The sequence below is a fragment of the Marmota flaviventris genome, chromosome 17, assembly GCF_047511675.1.
Source record: "Marmota flaviventris isolate mMarFla1 chromosome 17, mMarFla1.hap1, whole genome shotgun sequence".
In the NCBI taxonomy this organism is placed as follows: Eukaryota; Metazoa; Chordata; class Mammalia; order Rodentia; family Sciuridae; genus Marmota; species Marmota flaviventris.
Window position 1 is genome coordinate 12,842,744 of NC_092514.1, and position 18,605 is coordinate 12,861,348.

The 18,605-nt window shown below is 54.8% G+C and overlaps 1 protein-coding gene across 2 annotated transcripts in view; it reads left to right on the forward strand.

Moving 5' to 3' along the window:
• The window catches only part of Rai1 (retinoic acid induced 1), a 115,609-nt gene that overhangs the window by 47,224 nt on the left and 49,780 nt on the right, over window positions 1-18,605 (forward strand). The window contains exons 3-4 of one of the 2 annotated variants that reach the window (XM_071603597.1): window positions 323-504; window positions 3,199-3,379. The exons of the other annotated variant lie outside the window; for it this stretch is intronic. The gene's annotated coding sequence lies outside the window, so the exon portion shown is untranslated. The remainder of the gene's footprint in view (window positions 1-322; window positions 505-3,198; window positions 3,380-18,605) is intronic. 2 annotated transcript variants of the gene reach the window in all.

Below are 18,605 nucleotides of genomic sequence, written 5' to 3' on the forward strand. Positions count from 1 at the left end.
GTCAGGCCTGAGCGCCGCCCCCCACCGTGCGTGGCCAGGCCTGAGTCCCCCACCCCCACCCCCGCGTGGCCAGGAGAGGCCATAGGAGATGGTGTCTGGGGAGGCAGGCCCAGAGAGCCACTGAGTGTCAGGTGCAAAGCCAACCAGCCTCATGCACATTCACACCCAGCAGTGAGGATGTGGGGGCAGAGGGGGTTTGGGCCAGGTTGAGGCTGGTCAGCCTGACCCTGCTCCTGACTCAGGGTGGCGGGTGCTGAGCCAGAACTCCTGGGCATCTGTCTGATCCATGCCTCGAGTCACAGGCCACATTTTATTTCCTCAGTCCTTCAGCACTTGCAGATAGCCTCCATGGGTCTAACCAAGAGGCCCTGCCCAGGGAGAGTCCAGCGGGCATCCTGGAGGAAAGGATCTGTGTCCAGCAGTGTTTTGTGCAGGAGGAAGGCTGGCTGCTGCTCCCAGCAACCCCGAAGGCCTGGGGCATGAACAGCATGGAGAGTGTGTTCTGTAAGCAACTCTACAGGTCCAGGGGAGCAGGGAGGCTGGAAATGACTCTGGGGCCTCCACTGCCATGAAGGGTCCTCCAGGCACGGAACGTGGCTATGCCACATGGGGCCACTGAAGACAGGAGCCAGGAGGATGGGAGGGGCCCTGGGTGGGGCTGCGTGATCTCAGGCTACCCATGCTCTTTTCCAGGCCCCCCCCCCTTTCCCCCTGAGCACTCTTGAGTCTAACAGGTGGGGTGTGGATGGGACAGGAACTTCCTCCTGGGGGCCCAGTCAGAGGGAGGCAGGGCCTGGTCCTGCTTCCAACACCCCCTGCCTGAGCCCAGAGCAGCTCAGCCCAGCCCTGCAGCACCAGGAGCCCTGGGAGGGATTGTTAAGTCTCCGCTGGGGAAGGAGGTGGTGGTGGTTCTCTGGGACCAGTAATTAAAGCCCAGCAGATTGCAATTCCCTAAAAGAAAGCCTGGTATAGAGGGAGGAATGGCACCCAGGGCCCGGGCAAGGGCCCAGGAGAGGTCGAAGCTTCCTCCGCATGAGTCCTCTGGGGTGCCAAGCCCCAGAACCTTAATTTCCAGTCTTCAAACCCTCTCTGTGCAGAAGGGTTCCTGCCATCCCCACTTTTCAGGTGAAGAAACAGATTTTTAAGAGGTCAGGAAACTCTTGTTTGAGATCCCATGGGCCAAGAAGCAGCCACCGAGGACCTCGGGCTGAGCTGCTGTACAGTGTGATTGACTTAGGAGACGCCCTCCCCCCCGGCCCCCCACCATAAATGGAACTAACCTTTGTGAGGCCCTTCCTCCCTCACTGATCCCACAGATCCCCACCGAGTCCATTCTCAAGCCAGGGACTCCTGCATTCCTCTTGTCCCATACTGGACTCTGTTATCATCCCCAGAGCAGGGCCCAAAGAGGCCCCTGCTGCCCAGTGGCCGGTCAGTTTGTCACCTGAGTGTATTTCATGTCCTCCCTGTGGCCCTGACCCAGAGGCCGTTCCCTCCCACACAGGGCCAGCCCCTTCTCTAAGTAGACCACCTGTCTTCCACAGAGAGTAATTGAGGCTGAAGAGATGATGTCCCCTGATGGGCGCTGTTTGGCCAGCACAAGTAAAAAGAACATCAAATTTCACATAAAAATCCACTTTTTTTTGCTTTTCTTTTTAAAAACCCAGCAAGTGGGCATTGCCAGTCTACGGGCACCCTAGACAGAGCACAGGGGCTGCCACCTGTGGCAGGGTAGCACCCCGTCCCCAGCTTTGACCGCGGATCTGACCCCACTACTCTAGGTTTCCCTGAACAGCAGGCAGATTACGTTTTTGAAGTTGATTAAAAGTCACAGCCGAGGACCTGACTGAAAACCGGGTTTTGAAGGTGTTTTCCAAGAATTCTCCCCTCCCCCCCACAAAAGGAGTGGGTACCCCAGGTGGGGCAACTGACCGGGAGGTGGGAAAGGGCTCAGAATACTCGGGGACAATACCATGTTCCCTTTGCCTGTCAAATACTTGCTTGGCAAAGCCTGAATACCAACTCTGAAGGGATTCTGCTTGTTCTAGAACATGATGCATTCATTGCAATCAATCATGTGACCCTCACGGCATCCCTGACAGGGCATCCTGTGGGGGCTTTTGTTCCCATTGGTAGCAAACCAGAAAACTGGAGCTCAGAGAGGTGAAGTGACCGGCGCTGGGTCAAGACTCTGACAAGGACTCCTACCCCTCCCTCCCAAGTCCAGCGCTCCACCTGAGCTAAGCCCCTGTAGAAATGGGCTCGGAGGTGGTCTTTTTTTTTTTTTTTTCCTTATGCATTTTTAAGAATGCTCTTTTTAGTTAATATGCGGAAGGGATTTCGGTGTTCTCGTACATAACCTTTTGCTGAAACGAACACGTGCGATAAAAGGGTCCCAGGAGAGCTGGTGTCATTTGGGCTGGGAGGGACAGAGAATACCAATGCAGGAGACTCTCCCAGGAGCCAAGAGACTGGGGGTGCTCAGCCACTGCCACGGCCCGGCCCCAGCGACCCCCCCCCCCCCCCGCCGTGTTCATTCAGATTCAAGTTCAATTCTGGTTTTCTTTATTCTGCTCCCATTTTGGGGTGAGGATCTCAGTTCCAGAGGAGGGAGGCCCTCCTGGACCAAGATGGGTGATGGACCAAGGATGTTTGGGGGACAAATGTCAACGCCCCTTTTCTAGGCAAGAGCTGGCTCCTTGGGGGTGTCCGTCAAAGAGCCCACGCTAAGGGCACATTGAAGGGCAGATCGAGTTCTATTCACATCTACCCTTGGATCCCAAAGGATCAAAAAAGGGGGCTTGGGAGGTTCCAGTTAATTGAGGCTGGTTCTAAATTGGGAGTCTTAATAAATGGTAATTATCCTCCTGTGGGAGCAGACCAGAGCTAAGCAATGCCTCTGGGAGTGGAGATGGTGGAGCCAGAGCCCCTTTTCCTCCCGCCCACTCACCTAAGGGCTCTGAGAATTTCCCCCTGCCGAGGCGTCAGGGGCACTGGCGTTGGACAGATCTGGAGCAGGACAGGGTCTCATTACCTTCCTCCCATGTGTACCCGTGTAGGCTTAACTGCATGTCTGTGTGCGCGTCTGCGTGTGAGCTCCTTGCACATGCATGGGGCACATCTGAGTGCTTACACATAAGTTTGTGTGCTGGTACTGGTCCATTCTGCACTCACCTACCTCCTGGTCTCCTCCTCCAGCACAGCTGCCCCCCCTTGTCTCCTCCACCTGCCATGGAGCAAGGAGTCTCAATCTGAAGTTACAGCAGGAGAAGGGCTGGATGTGTCTGGAGAGCCGTGCTTGGCTGTGTAAGCAAAGATGTCAGAGCCTGATTCTGGGTCCTGGGCTCCCCAGAACATGTTGAGCACCCCGTCTTAGTAGGTATGCAAGCAGATACCAAATGTGCATCTTCTTCTCTTTTGTAGTCTTTTCTAACTTCTTGGGCCATGAGTTTCCCCGGTTGGTACCAAGGTGCCCCATCTTGTCAACCCAGACTAGCTGGGGAGTGTGACTGACAGAGGGCCTCTGCTCCTTGGTGTCCCCAGAATTTGACCCATGAGAGACCTGGGAAATGGGGGTGAGGTTGGGTGCAGGTGTGGGAAGTAAGAGAGTGGATTTGTATGTGAATCTGTGTTGTGTGGGCGTGGGGGGGTGGCCACAGGTGTTGGGTACCGTGTTTCCATGCTGTCTGTGTTGTGTGTGGCTCTGAAAGGTGGGACCAGGTATTTCTGTGCCCTGTGTAAGTGTCACCATGAAATGTAACTATGTACACTTGGGCAAGTGCTGGTGTTGATGGGGAGGAGGCTGTGCCAAAATCTCCACCAACTCCATCTTGGTTCATTTCCCCCCCCCACCCCAACCCCTCTCACTCATCCTGCCCCCAGGACAGATTCGGAAGGTTCCCAGACACCAGCAGCCCTCCCCATTCATGCTCCCTCGTACCAGAGACATCAGCACCTGCAGCATAGCTCTTGACTTCATCCTTGTTCCTCAGACAAGGACAGACCCAGCAAAGGGTCAGGAGGTCCCAAGGGACCAAAGGAACAAGGGAGGAGGTCTGGTCACGGCACAGCCTCTCCTGGGAGATCCTGAAGGAAGAGGGTCTCTTGAGTTTCTGCTGCCTCTGGGCCAGATAGGGAGACCTTGGCCATGGGCATTTCCAAGCAATCTGGAATATTTCCAGAAACGGGATGTTTCTAGAAATGAAACAGTAGCACTCTGGAGACATTTCTAGAGATGAGATGGTCAGCATTTCTGGAGGAGGGGCATTTCCAACAATGAAACGGGCATGTTTGAAGATAAAATGAGAATACGTCTAGAGATAAAGAGGATTATTATTATTTTTTCTTTTTCAAGTAAAGAGGAGGCCTTTCTAGATTCTGAGCATGGCCAGAAATGTAACATTTCTGAGAAGGAAATCTTTCTAGAGATAAACTGTAGTGCCTCTGGAAGTGGAGTGATTTTTGAAGATGATGCTGGAGTATTTCTGGAAATAAAATAGGGCACTTCTGGAGAGGAGGTATTTTTGGAGCTGAAATGCAACATCTCTGGAGATGGGATCATGGCATTTCTGGAAGTGGAACACATTCTTGGAGTTAGGATGGAGTCTTTCTGGAGAGTGCCGGCATTTCTGGAGATGGATCATATTCGAAAATAATAGGAGACGTTTCTGGAGATGGAATCTTCTGGAGTTGAAGGATTTCTCGCTTAGAAGGAAGCATTCTTGGAGAGGAAGTAAGTCATTCTCAGAGAGAAGGGATGTTTTTGGATTGAGAATGGACTTTTCTGGAAATGTGAGGGTTGGCTCTTTGAAGGTCTCTTGAGGAGCAGATAGGAGAGGGTCTCATGTGGCCCAAAGAGTCCCCTTCTGTGACTTTTATTTTGCAGGAGATGGCTCTGACCCCAAAAGGTAGGCTGCTACCTGGCTCACTCCTGTGAGTGGCAGAGCAGGCCTTCTGGGGACCTTGCAGAGGTCAGCTGCTGCCTTATCCTGTCCCCCCAGGCCTATACAGGAATCCCCAAGCCCCACCCATCCTCCTCTCAGTGTCCCTACCCCCCCGTGCTGGGCCTCCATCCTCATCGGGGACTACAGAGTGGTTCGATTTTTATTAAGTTCAGTTTTTTCAGAGCTAGCCGAGGCTCCCTTTTCAGACCCTCTGACCCCCGACATTCCCTACTTTGGAGTAATAACCCCTCAGGCTGAAGGATTGGAGGGCTAAGGACTGGACTGACCATGGGCAAAGGTCCACATCCCTGCTTGGACCCAACCTAACTATGGGGGTGTCCAGCCACCTACTCCTGCGATACTGAGACCTGTCTCCACTTGAGCTACTCTGGAGCCCCAGAGTAACTATTTTTCTTTCTTAATTGAAATTTCAACCTCAATGATCCAGCCTTGGAAATGTGAGGAGGTAGAGACGGCGGGAAATGTCCCCTCCCCTGCTCCCAGAAGGAGGGAGGCAGTGTCTTGGCCACTATTCCCCGGGGGACAGGTGGCTTCCTGTGTCCTAGACATTGGTGATGGGGTACAGTATCCAGGCCTGTGGCTCAGGGCGATGGGGGCAGGGGGCTCTCAGGGGGGCTCGGAAGAGTTGGCCTCCCATCCCTGACAGTTTGGAGGAAGGTGGGGAGGAAGGACCTGAGGCAGGTGTGGAAATGGGGGCAGCTGGGGTGGGGGGGCGCTGAGCTGGGGTAGCAGGAGGAAGTGGGGTCCCGGGAGAACCGCTACCTCCTCTCCATCTGGTGGGGACCTGGAGGGTGGCTGGGGTGGGGTGAGGGGCTGTGACTCAGGCAGAGTGTGATGATGGCCGATGGCTGCAGGCCCAGTTCCTGGTTCAGCGCTGGGTGAGGCGGCTGGCTGGGTGGGCTGGGCCAGGCTGGGGGGGGGCAGCGAGGAGCCTGTTTTCCCGGCTGGCTGCGGTTGGGCTGGGCGGAGCATCCGGGCTGGGTGCTGGGTCACCCCCCCAACACACACACACACACTCACCACACTGGGTCACCACACACACGTACTCTGTCCCTCTCCTCCTCGCTCACCACCTGGGTGGTCTCTGCCGCGCCACTGAGCCCTGCCTGGCCTGTCTGCAGGAGAAGGGGGGTGCAGAGGACTCCTGAGGACCAGTGGGGAGCAGGGAGAAGCCATGGACTTAAGCCTGCCTCTCCTCTGAAGGGTGACTCCGTGGTGCCGAGGCTGCCAGCCGCGGGTCACATTTGTCCAGACACAGACAGACCCAGCCCCAGGCCAGGGAACTCCATGCTCGAGCCTGGGTCCCCAGGGCCTGCGGGAGTCCTGAGAAGCTGCTTGTGGGCCTCTGGGTCTCAGTCATCCCCATGTGGGAAATAGGTCTGCTTGGTGGGAATTGTTGGAACCCAACGGAAAAGTGCTCAGCTGTTGCTGTGAACCCACATGCCCTGGGCAGCCCAGCACCCTGCACACAGGAGGCACTTGGGCAAGGGCAGGAGCGGTCATCAGGGTGATTTCTGAAATGGCATTTTCCTGGCATCCAGGAAATGTCTGTTGACAGGAGCACCCTGCTCAGACTCTTTCTTCCCCCCTGGGTGAGGCAAAGGGAGTAAAAACTGGGAGTGGGGAGAAGCAGGAGGCAGCCACCTCCCCACACACATGGGCTCACACACACACACACACAAACACACACACACACACCGGAGGCCACCGATCCTCTGAATGCTCTCTGAAGGATGCATGCTCAACAAGGCCCTGTGGCGGCAGCTCCACAGACTCCTGGCTACACATTCACGGTTGGTGGTGGTTGGGGATGTGTGGCTCTAGTTGCCTTCCAAGTGGGAGTGGGGGGACAGAGGTGGCTGGACAGGACAGGACACATCAGGCCCCCAGGATTCGGTGCAATTGAAAATGTCCTATCCTCTTTGCAGTCCACTGGCTTCCCAGCCCTGACCCTGACTGGGAGGAGGAGGGGACGGAGGGGGGATGTAGGGACAGGTGGGTGATGATGCAGGGAGTTCTAGGACCAGGAAGGCCTGCTGCCTGCCAGACTGAAGATGCTCTGTTCTGTCCAACCTCTAGATCCCCCATCCCCACCGCACACCCAACACCTGTCCCTTCCCCTGACCTCTGCATTACCCTGCCTCCGCTTTCTTGGGGATTTTGAAACTGTAGGCTTCCCTGTGTAGTGGCCAGGCTGGGGATCTAGATCTGTTGGGGATGACCTGAGGCCGCCTGGGGTGGGTCTCAGGCGCCAGCTCAGCCAGCCAGTCGGCTGCTGGGGCTGACCTTATCACCTTGGGCACAGACAGGGCAGCAGCTGCCTGCCCCCCCCCACACACACACACACAGCCACCATCTGAGCTGACATGACTCACCGGTGCAGGCCACTCCCTCTCCCCACTGGGGAGGAGGGTTGGAAGTCTCCAGATGCTGCTGCCTTTGCCCCCCCCCCCCACCGGGAGAATCACAGGCCAGACTGAACTCCTGCTGAAGGGGACAACCAGGGATCAGACATTAGCATCCCAGGTGGTGGGGGCTGCTCACCGATACGGGCCAGTCCCCGTGCCTCAGGTGCTGGGCTTGGTGACCATCGAGAGCCTTGGGAGGCCCTGGGGACCCCCACATTCCAGGGAGGGAGAAGGATCTGTGCGGCATTGAGTTGACCAAAATACAAGCCTTTAGGGCTCCTCCCTGCCCCACGCTGTTCCCAAGATCCAGGTCCCCTTCTAGGAGGACCCCAGCCAGCTAGGGATCGGTTGCCAGTTCTTCCTGTCATCCAAAGAACCCTCAGCGTGGCCACTGGGGTCCTCAGGTCCCAGGTGTACCTCTTTGAAGTACCACCCTGACGCAGCTGGGGTCCCCACCCCTCCTATGGCTCCCACTCTGATAGAAATCTGGTTTGTCCCCTCCAAGCCCTGTAGATGACCAGGCGGGTGAAAGAATTAACAGTTGAGCCAGAGCTTTCTACAGGTACAGGCCCTTCCCATCTGGTCACCCTGTGTGTGAGGCAGGAAAACTGGGCTGAGAGACTGGAAGAATCTGCCCCAGGCCACATAGCGGTGGTGGTCCGAGGCCCTGGTTGGGATTTGAACCTGGTCTCAGCGCAAAGCCCTGTTGGCCACACCTCCCCAGAACTCAGCTCCAGGATCAGATGCCTAGTGGGACAATGCGATGATTTTGTGTGTGTGTGTGTGTGTGTGTTTATCTCTGACCCCCACCCTGTTGCCCACCCGTGTAGCAGCCTCTCCCACCCCCAGATCCTGTCTTGGTTTCCTCCAGAACAAAGCAGCCTCTGCTAGACATGCCAAAGCAGAGCTTTCAATGAGAGCAGGTGAAAGAAACCCAATCTTGCCTTTTGTTACTTTAAGGAGGGAGTGAAGGGAATGGATTTGCCCTTGAACAGGGAAGGGGGAGGCCGGGAGGGGTGGGTGGGGCCACGCAGAGGGAGGACAGGGGCCCGAGGTACCTGAGCTGATACCTGCCTCCCACCCCATCCGAGCATCAGGATAGGGACACCATTTTAGTATGCAGCACAACACATGCACGCATACGCACACGCACACACACGTTCACATGCATACACCCATATCACCCCCCACCCTCCCAGGTCCCCTTTAAACCACGCACGTAGCATCTGACCAGCAGAGGGAGGGGGGGTGAAGAAACGAGAAAAGGAAAGAGGAAAAAAAGAGATTAGTGGGGAGAAAATCGGATTCTGGAGTTACCTTAGTTACCAGCTCCTAATGACTCGTGGGGCGGGCTCAGCCACCTTCCTGAGCAAGAGGACCCTCCCTCCCGGGCCCCTCCATCACCCCATTAATAAGACGGGGCCCTTGTTCAGGAGTTCTGCAGCAGAAAGGGAAGAATCAAGGACTTTTCAATAAGAGAGAACTCCCTGGGTGGTTTTGAATAGTTGCTTTTTGTGTAAGCGGTGAGGGACACGTCCTCGTCCTCGGCTCTGTGCCCTGGCCTCCTCCCTCCACCGGCTCCGTCTGGAACCGCCTGCTCCCGGGTCTCCACACGGATGAGCTTGTATCTCCGGGAGCTCAGTCTTTTATTGTTCTTGCCCTTCCCCTCCTGACACCCTCAGCTGAGCGGAGGCCACAGGCAGTGTTTGCATCTCCAGCGAAGCCAGAGGATCCCCGAGGTCATTTTAAAAGGGCTTAAAAACCGGGTGCTCTGCGTGAAGGAGACAAAAGCACCGCTCCCACATCCGGGGTGCTGGGCCTGGTGACCAAGGCCAAGCTCATGGCCATTGCTTCAGTGCCAGTGGAAGGGCGGGGAATGAATGGAGGCGACGCTGGCCCAGGGGAGAGGCAGGTGGAAAATGAGGCAAATGCGTAAATCCGTTTTATCAGACACCGCATATCTTAGGAAAGCACATTTCAGCTCTTTTGGCTGTTGGCAAAGCTGGTCGTACCCTTAAATTTTCTAATAAAAAGGAATTACATTTGCAGCAAAGGCAGTCACCAGCCTCATGTCACTTGTGTCTTGTGCAAACCATAATTCCTGTCTTGGGTGCCTACCGGCTCTGGGGTGGGAAGAAGGTAGGCTCCTGTAGCCACAGGTGATCTGTTTAGGGGGGGAGGCCAAGGGGCAGGGACACGGAGGCATTCAGAAGATACCAGGCAGTGCCATGTGGCTTTGCCCTGGGCTCCTCACTCTGGCCCATCCACCCTCCAGCACAACAGCAAGCCATGCTTCTAGGTGTACCACAGAGACTGGACTCACAGAGCCCCCCCCAGGCTGACAACAGACACTTAATAAATATTTGTGGAATGAATGAATGGATTCTTATTGCCGAGGCCTGGGGTAGCTGGAAGGTTGCTCAGAGGGTGGGATCTTGGTTGAATGAATAAATGGATGATCTCCAGACTCTGAAAACACCAATCTGGAAGGACTTACCAACCCTGTGCCCCCCCGCCCCCCGCCCTGGAATTGAATTCACTGGAAACTGCCCCAAATCATATCAGACTCTTTTTATTTTTGTTTTTTTTTTTTTAAATCATGCATTCTTTGTTTAAAAAAGGAAAGGGAAAACAGAAGCATGTGAGGTCAGAAGTTCATGCAGCTCCACGCCTGAAGTCCCTCAGAGTCAAGGTTGAGGGCCTGTCTTTTAGATCTTCTTCCAGGTATCAGGAATCCTCTGCATTTCTCACCTGGTTTGGAGTTTGATTCCTCCCGCCCCTTTCACACACATTGGTGATAGTCTCAGTCATTCCCCAGTGGTCTGTGGGAGTGTCCCAGATGTAGCCAGACCTGGGAGCTGCAGAGGGGCCCTGCCTTTTTTTTTTTTTTTTTGCTATTACAAATACATTCCAGTTCCCAGTTTTAAACAAAATCATGTAGGCAGATTACTTCAAGTGAGCACTTAAAAAACGTAGCCTTTGTGATTTGAGAGGAATCTGCCCACTTCCACGCTCAGGTCCAACTCCTGAACATACCTTGTACTCTTCAGCGTGTCAGGCCCCCAAGGGTACAGGACCACAGTGTTCTGGAAGGGTGAACTGAGATCCAGTATCTAGGAGCCCAACTGTCCCCCTCCCTCCCAGGAGATCACTGTTAGCACACAGGCTCCATCAGAGTGGTTTATGCCACCATAAATGCCAGAGCATATAGTATGGCAGGTCTCACACACAAGTGTTTTCTCTGGGGCTGCCTTTTGACCTCAGTGGGAGGCAGCCCCCCTCCTCCCCCATGCTCCAGGCTGGTCTGGTCTGGTATGGGAAGCTGCATGCAGAAATGTGTCCTGTACACAGCTCCTTTCTTGGGGCCTGCTGAATCTCAAGTTAGGGTGGGGGGTGGCCCAGGAATCTGAATCGTAACAAAGCAATCAGGTACCACTGGTACCAGCCCAAGTGGGAACCAGCACAGGGCAGAATAGAGCTGGGGACATTTTAGGCTGGGTGGAGGGAGAGTAGACAGGCTCAGGGCAGGGAGAAATGGGGAAGGGGAGACCAGCAAGGGTGCTGTCTCCTTGGAGATAACATTCCAGTTTGGATAGCTCCTCCCCCCAACTGTGGCTTCTGCACAGTTCTGGGCATATTGTAAATGCTTAAGAGACTGTATGCAGGCCTGAGGGATGATTAGTGGCATCTGGGGACACTGGAGAAGGCACAGGTTTGGAACACACTTGACTTTGGGGTTCCTGTGGCATTTCCAAGATCACCCTACTTTGCCTTACATCCAGCATGGTTGGAGAAGATTCAGTGGCCATCAAATAGCATGGGATTCCGGTTTCCCTAGGGTGCTATTGCTGTCCCATCTGCCCTAGATAGCTCTTGAGTGCTCAGCCTCTATTTGTTGTTCTATAAAGTGGACCCAACCATGGGAGCACCTTCAGGGTAGCTGTGAGAGTTAGCAATCAGAGCAGATATGGCCTTGCTCAGAACTAGTTCCTGGGGGCCGTTTTCAGGGGCAATCTGGGTGTGGTTTTCATTAATTTTTTTTAAATTTACAAAATAAAAGGTAGTTATATATAAAAAAGGGAAAAAAACTATATAGAGAGGACATACATAATTTAAAGTCCCTCTCTAGGCTTCCCTGGAGGTCATTTCTTTACTAGAGTTTAAGGTGAGTCTTTGGATTTTTGTGTATGTGTATTTACTGATATTTAAATCTCTTATCGAGCACCTACTGTGTGCTGAACCTTGAGAAATGCATTAACCTGAATTCTGCCTGCAAAGGTCGCTTACAGTCGCTTTGGGGAGACACCCCCTACACTGATCAATTACCCTTGGATGGGGAGCCGGCCTAAGGTGGAGGAGGTGGAGGAGGTACACACAAAGGGGCAGAGTAGGCGTAGGGAAGGGACCAGAAATGGCTTTAATGAGCCAATGGCAAGCATCCAGAGGAATGGAAGTGTTTGGGACTCCCCAGGATCAGCCACTGTAGGAAGCACCCCCCCCCCCACGGGGCGCTGGGTCCAGTTTTGTTCTGCAGGTGGCGGAGCTGGGAAGTGGCTCGACTCTGCAGCAGGGCGAGCGAGGGCACCTAGGCGGCGTCCAGGGCGGGCGGGAGCGGGCACCGGATCGCGGCCCGGCGACAGAAGACGTGGCCGCAGGAAGGGGGCGGGCTCGGGCCTGGGAGGGGAGCCGCGATTGGCGCGGGCGGGGGGCGGAGCCCGGCGACCCCTGGGGACAGGGACCCGTGCGTCGTGTTGACTTGACCCGGAGAGCCCAGGGGTGACCGACCGACCGCGGGGAGGCGTCACTCAGGGCTCGAGACCGCTTCCAGCCGGGGGAGACTCTGCCCTCCGGGGCCGCCACCCACCGTGGCCCACTCCTAGCAGCACCTGTCAGCCCTAGAGCCACCACGGGCCTTTGTGCAGCAGCGTCCTCCTCCAGGGATGCAGCGATCCCCGATCCCCGCGCCTGGCAGAGCCCCTCCGGGGGCGCCACTCTGCCCCCACCCACCACCTCTGGTGTTCAGCTGCTCCCCGGAAAGAAAGACCTTGTCACAAAGGGAGGGAGGGAGGGAGAAGACGGGCTTCCGCACGCAGCCCATCTGGGAGCCAGCGTTATTCTCCTGATTCGAGAAAACATCTGTTCAGTTCTTTTTTAGAGAGGCGGGCAGAGAATCCGAGGCCCCGGTGCTGGGCAGGAGGTGGAGACTGGGTGCTGAGCCCAGAGCCTGTCCCAAAAGGTGGTTAAGACCAGCCACCACTCCTCCGGGTTCCTCCCTAGACTCCTGCTGGGGGATCCTGCTATCCCCCCTCCTTTTAAGATGTCCCTGACTGTCACTGCCTCCCTTCAAGTATGGGGGGCTCCTAGGGAAAAAGTCATAGCCTGTCCCAAAGTGCTGTGTGTAATTATGGAGGAACCCTTCCGTTATTTCTCTTTCCCTTTCTCAAAAATGTGCACACACTTCAGTCATGTTTTTGAAAGATATGGCTGCCAAACAAACTGCATTTATTACGTAATGATTAATTCATTGCACCCATTTCTTATTAATCAAAGACATCCATAACTGCCTATCTGAGCTTTGGGTTGGTGGGGCGGGGGGAGAGCCAGCAGGGCCTCCAAGCTGACAGCCTTCCAGCCCAGAGTAGGGGCACTGGTGGATTTGTGTCAATGCCACCTCGTTTAGGATAAATGCATAGTACCCCTGAGATTTCTAGAAGAGACGGAGACAGCTCCTGGACCCACACACACATCACTTCCCTAACCCCCCAGGGCTGCCTGGGAAGTTTTATAATCCCTTCCTCTAGCAGCCACTTGGCACTTAGCCTGCTGGCTGACCAGTGACTTCAGAGGTTGAAGGATGTGGAGGGGGGGGCCAGCCGTCCCCACCCATGAGTGGCAGCCTGGGGAGGAGTCTGGGGCCTGAGCCAAGATCAGAACCACCCTGAGCAGAGCTGGAGGGTAGTTAGCCGGACCATCTTGGCAAGCTGGTCCTCAGCTGGGACATTGCAAGATGCTCAACCTCTTGCCTCCAAGGGACAAAGCAGGCTTGTGCTTTTGGCCCTTGGGACAGATGAGAAAGCTGAGGCTGGCCTGTGCCATACATTCCTCTTCATTCCCTCATCTAACACTATCCATGTGACCAAGCACCAGCAGAATGTCCCTGCTATCAAAAATCTTCATGGGCTTGTGTGGACAGGAGTGGGGCAAATGCCCCAATCAGTCATTGTCACCCTTTGTCTTGCCATGCTAGCTAGGCTGAGGCACCCATGGGAGGACACTTAGCCCCAAGCAACAGGGCATGGCTGGCTAGGGAAGGCTTCCTGGAGGAGGTGCTACTCCAAGACACTGGGTAGAAATTTTTGGGTGTTTCTTATTTTTTTTTTTAATTTCTCACTGGGGATGGAACCCAGGGCCTCGGGCATGCTAGGCAGGCACTACACCCCCAGTGCAGGCCTGCTTTGTAAATATCTACCCTGGACCATGCCCTGCGGGGACTTTTGACATCCATTGTCATGTTTCCTTACACTAAGAACCATGTGAAGGAGGAGGTAGCTTCAGTGCATTACCAGTGAGTTAAGCTAAGGATCTGAGAGGGGAGGTGGCTTGGCCACCTCCGTGACTCAGTCATGATCCAGGTGGTTCTTTAAAGATGATAGAAAATATGTAGGGGGTGGGAGGTGAGGCTGGCGTACCTGGTAGAAGAAGCGGCGATTGCCAAGCACGGCTGCAGGGGGCAGCGGCAGTGTGGCCTATTGCACTGTAGTGAGCAGCGGCGGGCTCGGGTCATGGAGAGCCTAGAATGGCTGTCTGGGAGCAAGGGAGCCGCTGCAGGTGTGTAGGAAGAGGGGGTGACGTGTTCCTACTGCAGTTCACTGGGGGGAATCCAGCTCCTGGAGGGATACCCCTCTGCCTGCCTGAGCCCTTTTAAGCACCTGGCAACAAGCATACCTCCCATATCGGACACATCTGTCCCTGCTCTGGAGATGGCAGCAAGGCTAGCATCAAGCCTCAGGAAGATGCACAACACATCAGCCCACAGGGGCTTCCTGGACCTCCCCTCCCTCCCTCCCTCCCTGCCAGGGCCTATCTCTACTGTCCCTGTCCAGAAAGAGGCTGAATGGAGGCCAGCATCTGCCCGTCAGCACAGAGTTCCCGCTCTTAGCACCAGCTCGCCCAAGCTGCCTCCAGGGACAGTCCTGCCCGCCTCCCCTGAGAGCCAGTGCTTCCGAGGGCTGCTGCCTAATAGCTCTTCCGGCTGGAGATGATCCTTGATATTTACCCTGCGTGGCAGCAGCCCTAATAGCAGCAGCTCTCCCTCCCCGCTCCTGCCTCCTGAGTCCCAGAGACAGCCCTCCTCACCTCTTGAGCTGACATCCTCCCTGCAATGCCCAGGCATCAGGCAGAGATAGGCATGGAACTCTACCCACTCTTGGTCACCACAGGAGTGAATGAGCATCTATTCAGGAGCACTGTGCTTGCAGCGTGTAGTTGTCTTCTCTGAGATCCAGAGATGCCCTGGAAGAGGGTGTTATTGGCATTGTTCCCATTTTAAAGATAAGGAAACTGAGGCCCGGAAAGGGGCCAGGATGGATATAGGCCACTCTGGCCTCATCCTAACCCCCTTTTGTTCCAGGAAGTGGACGATGTTCCCTCCTACTTTCACATCTGCTGGTCTCTGCCTAGACGTCTCTCTCTCTCTTCCTTTCATTTCTCTCTTGTCCTTAGATCTCTTCTTGGGGCGCCTTTCTGTCCCATGCCCATATTTACTAAAGATGGCCAATGGCCTTTCCCTTTCTTTTTTTCGGTTATGCTAGGCACTGAACCCAGGGCCTTGCATATGCTAGTCAAGTGCTCTACCACTGAGCTACACACCCCCAGCCTCACCACCACCTTTTATTGCCCCTCTCTGTATCCCTGGCCGCCTTTGAAGGGCATGCAGCTTCTACAAGGCTTCCCCACATACTTGTTGAAGGAATGAATAAAAGAAGGGGGGAGGGAACGTTGGTACTACTGAGGGTAGTGCCTAGCTGCAGTAACAAACAGACCCCGATATTTCTAGATGTTTATTTTTCCCATGTCAGGTGGACAAGTGCTTCTGGTTGGTGGAAAGTTTGTTCCTTGGTCCCACTGTGCAGGGTCCTGCTCCCATTCACATTCTACCTTTTGGAGTTCAGTCATGTGATTATGTCCAACTGCAAAGGAGGTTGGGAAATGTAGTCCAGCCGTTCTCTAAGGCGTGGTCTTAATTTCTTTTTTTTTTTTTCCTGTTTGGTACTGAGGATTGAATTCAGGGGCACTTTGCCAAAGAGTTACAACCTCAGTCTTTTTTTATTTTTTTGAGACAGGGTCTTGCTAAGTTGCCCAGGCAGGCCTTGAACTTATGATCTTCCTGCCTCAGAGTCCTGAGTCACTGAGATCACAGGCATGGGCCACCGTGCCCAGCAACTGTCAGTCTTTCTGATCACCAGAGCCAGATCCTACCGCCATGCCTGTTCTAAGCAGTTTGCTCACAACAGCCCTGCAAGGCACTATTATTAGCCCCCTTAACAAATGAGGAAGCCAGTGGCCAGTGAAGGACACAGTAGATTCTGGAAATGCACCACTGGTGTCTGGACATGCTTCAACCAAAGGCTGAGACCCTCAGCCCTGACTCTCTGCACAAAACATTATGGTCATTTGAAGAGGCAAGTGAGTGTCCAGAAAAAAAATGACCTATATGTGGACTGAGCTGAAGTCACAGACTTCCGTGGCCCTGGCTCGTATCTGGGTTTTGCTTGCTAGGAGCCGGGGGTAGTAGAGTCCATCTCTCTGAGGGCCTGGCCCAGGGCTCAGCACTCTCCATCATTTCGGCTGCCCATTTTTGGAGGGCCTCTGTTATCTTTTCATCCATGACACAGGAAGAAGAGGAGCATGCATATAGAGACAAAAACAGTAGCTGTCAACTGCCAGTTTTGTCCTTCTGGCCCCTAGTGATTGACGATTGCTCTCCTGTTGGCCTTTCTGCTACTTAACAGCTGCCCCCTGCAAGAAAGCTGGAATGGGTGTGTGTTCAGGGCTGTGATGGGGTCAGCATGCCGGGGAGCTCCGGGAGTGGCGCTCCCACCCAGCCAGGTAGCTCAGGCTTCCCAGGGATGCGTATCTGACTGGCCTTTGCAGGTTCAGATGGGAGTCTGTCAGATCCAGGGCGTGCCTGCCAGAGGGGAGGGCTGTGCTGAGGCTGAGAGCCAGCTTCTCAGCTCTGGTCTCTGCTTCAGCCCCCAGAGCCAGGTCATTGCCTTGGCAGGTGACCCAGGTCTGAGGTCCTTCTGACCCACTCAGGCACGTCTCAGCTTACTGGGTTCATCTCAGCTCAAACTGGTAGAGTAGGGAGGAGCCATGGGAAAAAGAGGAGGGAAGAGAAGTTTGGAAAGGCTAGAACAAAAGGTGGAGAAGTGTCAAATAGGGACTGGAGCTGAGTACCTGCTGGGACAAGCCCCAGAGAGACCCATTTCTTTTTGGCGTGTCACCTCAGACCTCTCTTCCCTTGAGGACCAAGCTCCTCCCACAGATAGCCACATAGCTAATTCTCTGTTCCCAACGCCCTGTGCCATTTACTGACTTATATTTTTGCTTATCGTCTGTCCCCTTTCCTCGCATATTTCCCCATCTTCCTCCATGTAAGCCACAAGGAGAGCAGGATTTTTTTTTTTTTTTTTTTTTTTTGGTCTTATTAAATGACAGAGCTCTAGTCCCTGAACACAGTAGGTGCTCAATTAACGTTAAAGTAATTGAGTGAATTCAGCCCCCGGCAAAGTGTGACCCCATTTCACAGAGGAGGGAGAGGAGGCCGAGGACCCTGCAGCCACGTGGTGGAGTAAGGATAGCCTCGCATCCCCGCAGAAGCCTCGGATCCCCGCCTCCCCCGCGGTGGGGTCCTTGGCTGAGAGCTGGGCGGTGCAAGGGCGCAGGTAGCCATGGTTACGTGCCCATGACTTGTTGTATTTCCTGCCTTTTGTGCTTACCCAGGCTGGGGATGTGGCTCAGTGCCCCAACCCCCCGCCCCCAGCCCGGGCCGCCGCTCCTGATTGGTAGTCACTCTGCGGAGGGGCGGGGCGAGGTGAGCTGCGGAGTGGGCGTGGTTAACTCATGTGGGCGGGTCACCAGGGTGGGGCTTATCGCCTACTGGTGCGCAGCTGGTGATGAATGAGGGCGCGGCTGGAAAGGGGCGGGGCTTCCAGAACAACCTCCCCAGGAGCCTGATTGACCAGGGCAAATGCTTCTTGATGGTCATTCCCCAACAAAAAGGATGCTTCACGCCCTGGGGATTCCTCTCTTCATTGTTTCTCTTTTGCCCCTCAGAGTCTGAGCCCCTAGTCTTCATTCTGGCCCTTATTGGTTGGCCCCTGCCAGTCTGTCCCCAGGATCCAGGCTAGCTTCTCCCTCCCCTTCCTACCACAGGGCCTTTGTATGCCCTTTTCTGTTCCTGGACACTTTGGAGGGGGTACCAGGGATTGAACTAGGGGGCACTCCAACACTGAGCCACATCCCCAGCCCTATGTTGTATTTTATTTAGAGGCAGGATCTCACTGAGTTGCTTAGTGCCTCGCTTTTGCTGAGGCTGGCTTTGAACTCTCCATCCTCTTGCTTCAGTCTCCCAAGCCGCCGGGATTACAGTCGTGTGCCACTGCGCCTGGCATGTACCTGAACACTTTGTTTTAAAAAAGTCCTTTTTCCGAAGCCCTCCGTGTAGACCACCTACCCTCCTCTCCTTAGCACTTGTCTCTGGTTTATCTGTGTCTTTTCTGGGCATCCTCCTCCCCAACCAGACTGAGCATTACCAGGGCACCACTTGTCTGTGGACCTGCACACAGTAGGTGCTTAATTCATATTGTTGAATGCATCCATTCATTCATCTGGCTACCCCACAGCTTCTTTGGTGGACCCCAAGCTGGGCACTGGGACTTGGAAGGAAGGGAGACAGATGTGCTTTCACATCCACACACAGCCAGGCTTGTCTTCATGGCCGGGGAATGGGCTGAGTGTCTGGCCTGCACCCCAGGCCAGATGAGCCTGGTTTGGTGTGTGTCCTTGGTGAATAGTCCACTGTACTGGCCAGAGGAGGAGCCTAGTGGGCTGGCCCTGCCCCAAGAGGAAAGCATGGTCACAGAAACAGGCTGGAGAGACCTGCAGTGAGGACCATTCAGCACCAGTTGGGGCCAGACCTGAAGGTCCAGTGTCTTTATAGAACATCTCTTCT